This window comes from Rhinopithecus bieti, unplaced genomic scaffold (genome assembly GCF_001698545.2).
Source record: "Rhinopithecus bieti isolate Rb0 unplaced genomic scaffold, ASM169854v2 scaffold_6440, whole genome shotgun sequence".
Taxonomy (NCBI): Eukaryota; Metazoa; Chordata; class Mammalia; order Primates; family Cercopithecidae; genus Rhinopithecus; species Rhinopithecus bieti.
In genome coordinates, this window is record NW_016805047.1 from 147,778 (window position 1) to 153,425 (window position 5,648).

The window sequence follows — 5,648 nt, forward strand, 5'->3', positions numbered from 1 at the left end:
TTTTGAAAACTCAATTTTCCAACTGGGAAATATAAAGCTCAAATGAGGACATAAAAGTGGATGAATTTCTTCCATTGTTCATTTTTGCAAATGTTAATAAACTTAGCTTTTTTTGTTGTTTTAACAAATGAAACTTAATATTGTTTTGACAATGCACATTAAACATGAATATTGCACTACACTCAAATGAACAAAAATTATAAATATATCATGATTTCAGAATTAAAATGTTTTCATAGTTGTGTATTTTATTATGCCAGTCCCTAGACCTAAAATCTCAATGACAATTTTTAAAAACTTTGAGGCAATGAATAACTTGAAGTGCATTAAAGAATCTGTCACTCACCTGCATGTGAATATCAATATTTTAATGTTTATATAAAGGTGTCAAATCTCCTCCAATTTGTCTATTAAATATGAATTCACTATAAACAAAATCAAAATTAAAGCTGGGCTTCTGTGAAAATCAGTGTCAATAATGAACTGTAATGGAACTAATGCTAAGATTTGGTGAGACAATCTTGAGAGACAAAAAGTTTGGAGAACATACACCAGTCACTAATCACTGCAACAATTAAAGTGATGTGCTTTAAACACGAAGAGAGACACTAAGATGAATTGGAAAAGAACAGAGTGTTGATCAGATGTATATTGTTACTTGATTCATTACAAAGGCAGCAGCATAGAGAGATACAAAGAATCTTTAGCTATAGGGTAAAAAAAATATTGATGTCTACCTCACACTATGCACAAAAGTCAATTTCAATTATATTTCAGATCTCATTGTGAAGGGTAACAAAAAGAAGCATCAATTTGACTTTGACAATTTTCAACTAATAATTGTAACAGGTGATCAGATACTGGCAGTCCACCCAAAACCTTCCTGAAGTTCCCTGTATCTTCTTTGAGCAATTATTTTTATGTGTTTTCATATTTTGCATTTTTACTTACTTTATTAATAAAAAACTTCACCTGATTTATATGAATGTATTGTAACAATGTGTTAAATATTGGTTAATATTTATGTTTGATATGTTTTCAACTTTTTTCTACTTTATATGGCTAACTACTAGTATATTAGTCTGTTCTCACATGGCTATGAAGAAATACCTGAGACTGGGTAATTTATAAAGGAAAGAGGTTTAATTGACTTACAGTTCTGCATTGCTGGGGAGGCCTCAGGAAACTTACAATCATGGTGGAAGGCAAGGAGAAGCAGGTACCTTCTCCACAGGTCAGCAAGACAGAGTGAGTTCAAGTGGGGGGAAATGCTAGGTGCTTATAAAACCATCAGATCTCGTGAGATTCACTCATTATCGGGAGAACAGCATGGGGGAAATGATTCAGTTACGGCCTCCCAAAGTGCTGGGATTATAGGTGTGAGCCGCTGCACCCGGCCTATATCTGCCAGTTTCATATAAACCTAATGATTCAATTACCTCCACCTAGTTCCTCCCTCAACACCTGGAGACTATGGGGATTATTATTCAAGATGAGATTTGAGTGGGGACACAGGGCCTAACCATATCAACTAGGTTACAAAAGGAATCACAATCTTGTTCGTTTAGTTTGGAGTAAAAGAAGAAAAGTATTTCATCTAGAGCAATAACTGTTATTTAAAAAGCAAATTTATTAATAAACTCCATTTGATGTTCAATTTTAATGATTAATTTTTTCTTTTGTTTAAAAAAGCATTCTTTCCTATTTGATGAAGCAATGAGAAACAAACTGGGTATGATTTCCAGATAAACAACTACATGCACACTTGAACAAATGTTTTACTAATTTAGTTGCCTTGATGATACAATTACATTAACAAGTATTCATTAGTAATGCAGTTCGTTTAGGTGTAGTAGCTCTCAATTGCGTACGGTTATATTATTACAAAAATATTAAAAAATAGAAGTTTATCATTTGAGCCCAGGAGTTCAAGACAGGCAAGACCCCATCTCTACAAAAAATAAAAGTTAAAAAACAACAGCCAGGCATGATGGTGTGCACCTGTCATCCCAGCTACTCGAAAGGCTGAGGTGGTAAGATTGCTTGAGCCCAGGAGATCAAAGCTACAGTGAGCCACGATCATGCCACTGCCCTCCAGCCTAGGAGACAGAATGAGACCCTATCTCAAAGATTAAAAAATAAAAAATGAAAAAGAAAATTCAAAGGATGTATTACAATACAGAATAGACTCAGCTATGAAAAGTACTAGAATTCTGAGGTCCTGAGGAATTGACTAGGAAAAATACAAAATTCTGCATGAAAAGGTAGAGATCTGAAAATATTATTAAAAATTATTGTACATAATTCTGATTAAAATTCAGGAGAAAAATAGAATTCTATTAAAAGCAGTATGTAACAGCATTTTCACTAGAAATGTCAAACGTGCTATTATTTAGTTTCAGGAAGATAGGATTTAAGGATTCCCATCAAGGTTGTGAAAAATGTCATATATTTATTCAAAACATATAAAAAAGAAGAAATAAGAGAAGCAGAGAAAAAGTGCAACAAAGAGGAAAATTTGACTTAAATACAAACAGACAAAATTATCTTGCTATATACTTTCTACAAACAAGAGACTTATCTAAAATTTAAGAATATAAAAAGTTTGTATAAAACTGGCAGGTATGGGTCGGGTGCAGTGGCTCACACCTGTAATCCCAGCACTTTGGGAGGCCGAGGCAGGTGAATCACCTGAGGTCGGGAGTTCGAGACCAGCCTGACCAACATGGAGAAACCTTATTTCTACTAAAAATACAAAATTAGCCGGGCATGGTGGCACATGCATTTAATCGCAGGTACTCAAGAGCCTGAGGCAGGAGAATCGCTTGAACCCACAAAGTGAAGTTTGCAGTGAGCTGAAATCATGCCATTGCACTCCAGCCTGGACAACAAGAGCGAAACTCCATCTCAAAAAAAAAAGTTGGCCGAGATGGAGATCATCCTGGCTAACACGGTGAAACCCCATCTCTACCAAAAAAAATACAAAAAATTAGCCGGACGTGGTGGTGGGTGCCTGTAGTCCCAGCTACTTGGGAGGTTGAGGCAGGAGAATGGTGTGAACCCGAGAGGCAGAGCTTGCAGTGAGCTGAGATTGGGCCACTGCACTCCAGCCTGGGTGACAGAGCGAGACTCTGTCTCAGAAAAAAAAAGAAAAGTAGGTGAACAATAAGTAACCAATGAAAAAGTAGTGTAACTACATTAATAGCAGATGAATAACTTTTAGAGAAAAAGTTTACTCTGTAATGATATAAAATGGTGTTGTATGTGGAATCCAAATTTACATGCAATTTTAATTTATTCTGGACCTAAGACTTCAATTAAAATCTAGACATCTCCCTGTCTCCAGTTTACATGCATATAGCTACAAAATATGGAGACAAAAGCAAAATCATTATGGTCTCTCATTTATGGAAAGAACAATTGGAAAATTTTTTTTTTAATGAACAGCAAAGCTAACCTTGATCTAATTGATAAGTATAAACCTACAGTCAGAATCCTTTACAAGCAGAGACAGAATTTTTAAAATTCACATACATTAGACCACAAATTAAGTCTCAACAAACACCTGGATACAGGTATATTACAGATTATAGTTTGAAAGATAGAATGTCATCGCATTAGAAATAAATATAAATTCAAATGAATGAATGAGATAATAACTAAATAAATATCTGTCTGGAATTTTAAACTATACTTTCAAACTAAAATGGGTCACATAAGAAATGAAAATGAAAGTTTAAAATTAAAACTTGTTTCATGTACATAGAGAAAATAATTACAATATTCAGAATAAAATAGATAAGAAGGTCTAAAAAATCAATTATGTAAATGTACAACTTAAGAAGTTGATCTCTGAAAAAGAAGTTAAGAAAAGTAAAGAGAAGAAATAAAAGCAAAAAAAATGAGTAACAAACGTAAGAGCCTGATTTAATTAAAGTGAAATAAAAATACATGGAAAACGTCAACTATACCACATATAAAGAGATATACATGAAAAATGCCATTTGTTCAGAAGAATTAGATATAAGGGAAGAAAATGGACTGATGATGCAAAATGTATGCATTAGAAGATAAAACCAAGACATACTATGAAGTTTTAAAAAACGATATTGCGATAACTAATTTTATACTCATAAATATGAAAATAGATGCAATGGAAACTTAGAAAGTAGTGAAATTACTCAAGAAGAAATAGAAACCTTTCATAGACCTACAATCAGTAGGGAAGTAAAATCAGTGACTAAGTCTTATTTACACCTTATTGCTGAAATAAATTTTAAAAGATGGGCGTGCCTAAAGAGATAAGGGTGCAATCAATCTAACTCTCAACCCCTAAATGGCTTTCCTTCCTTAGAGTAGAAGTTAAGCACTTACCATGGCCTATAAAATGCCCATGAGGTCTCATCACTATTTTTTCTCTGACACCTTTTATCAAGATTACTCCTGCCTACTCCCCTTGAACCACATTGAACTTCTATATAATCCTGCCTTAGAACGCTGTTTTTGTTTTACTTGGTCTGTGATGTATTTTCAAAATATTTGGTTTTTGGTTGACACATAAAAATGGTACATGTTTCTGCTGTGTACTGAGATGTTTTGATATATGTATCTAATGTCAAATGATTAAATCAAGTTGATTAACATATCCATCACCTCGTATACTTGTTTTTCTGTGGTTAGGATTTTGGTACTTGATGCTTTCTCTGCTTTGACTATGCCCTCTGCAGATATATTTGTCCTCTCTCTTCACTTTCTGTGCCCAGATATCCCTTGAATGAGTCACTTCCTTACATCCCAACACAATACTCCATCTCTGGCATGTCATGTACTCTTCATCATGCTTTTTTTTTTTATGTAAAATTGTAAGGTTTGTAGTACAACATCCAGTACAAGCTATGTATGTCATTAGGTTAGGAAGAGATGTCTTAAGTCATTAAAAAATAAATAATCCACAAAGGAGAATATAGATTGATTTCAAAACAGCAGGATTACACATCTTTTTGCTCTAAAAGAATTCTTAAACACAGAGAAGTGAAAAAAAATTTCTCAGATATTATGTTCAATGCATAACACTAAAAAACGATCTTATGTATCTAAATCCTAGGATGAAAGAAGTAAAAATCAATAAGAAAACTTAAAGGACCACATACAAAAATCGTTAAATAATATTGACAAATAAATTATAAAGACTCTATACAGGGGAGCTGAATGAAGATTCTTTTACTGTAACAATATTTGACTAAAATTGCCAATCAGTCAATGGACAAAATTCTCACTCTACAAGCTAACAGCTTATTAATATGTGAAAGTATTTTGCCATTTATTCTTGTGATTTACTATGCAAGACAACTTCTTCATAGAAAAATCCAACTGTGAGATTTTTCCAGCTTGTGTCCTACAATTAACTTTCTATCTTTATTCTGAAAAAGAAAGGAGAAAACAGTCATTCTTCACTATTAGTCACTTTGGTCCCAAGTGAAGGGGAAAACTATTTCTGCACACCAAATAATGAAACATTTTAAAAAATTTATATATATATAAATATATACACATATATATTTGTTTATTTTTGAGAAGGAGTCTTGCTCTGTTGCCCAGGCTGGAGTACAATGGTATGATCTGGGCTCACTGTCACCTCCACTTCTGGG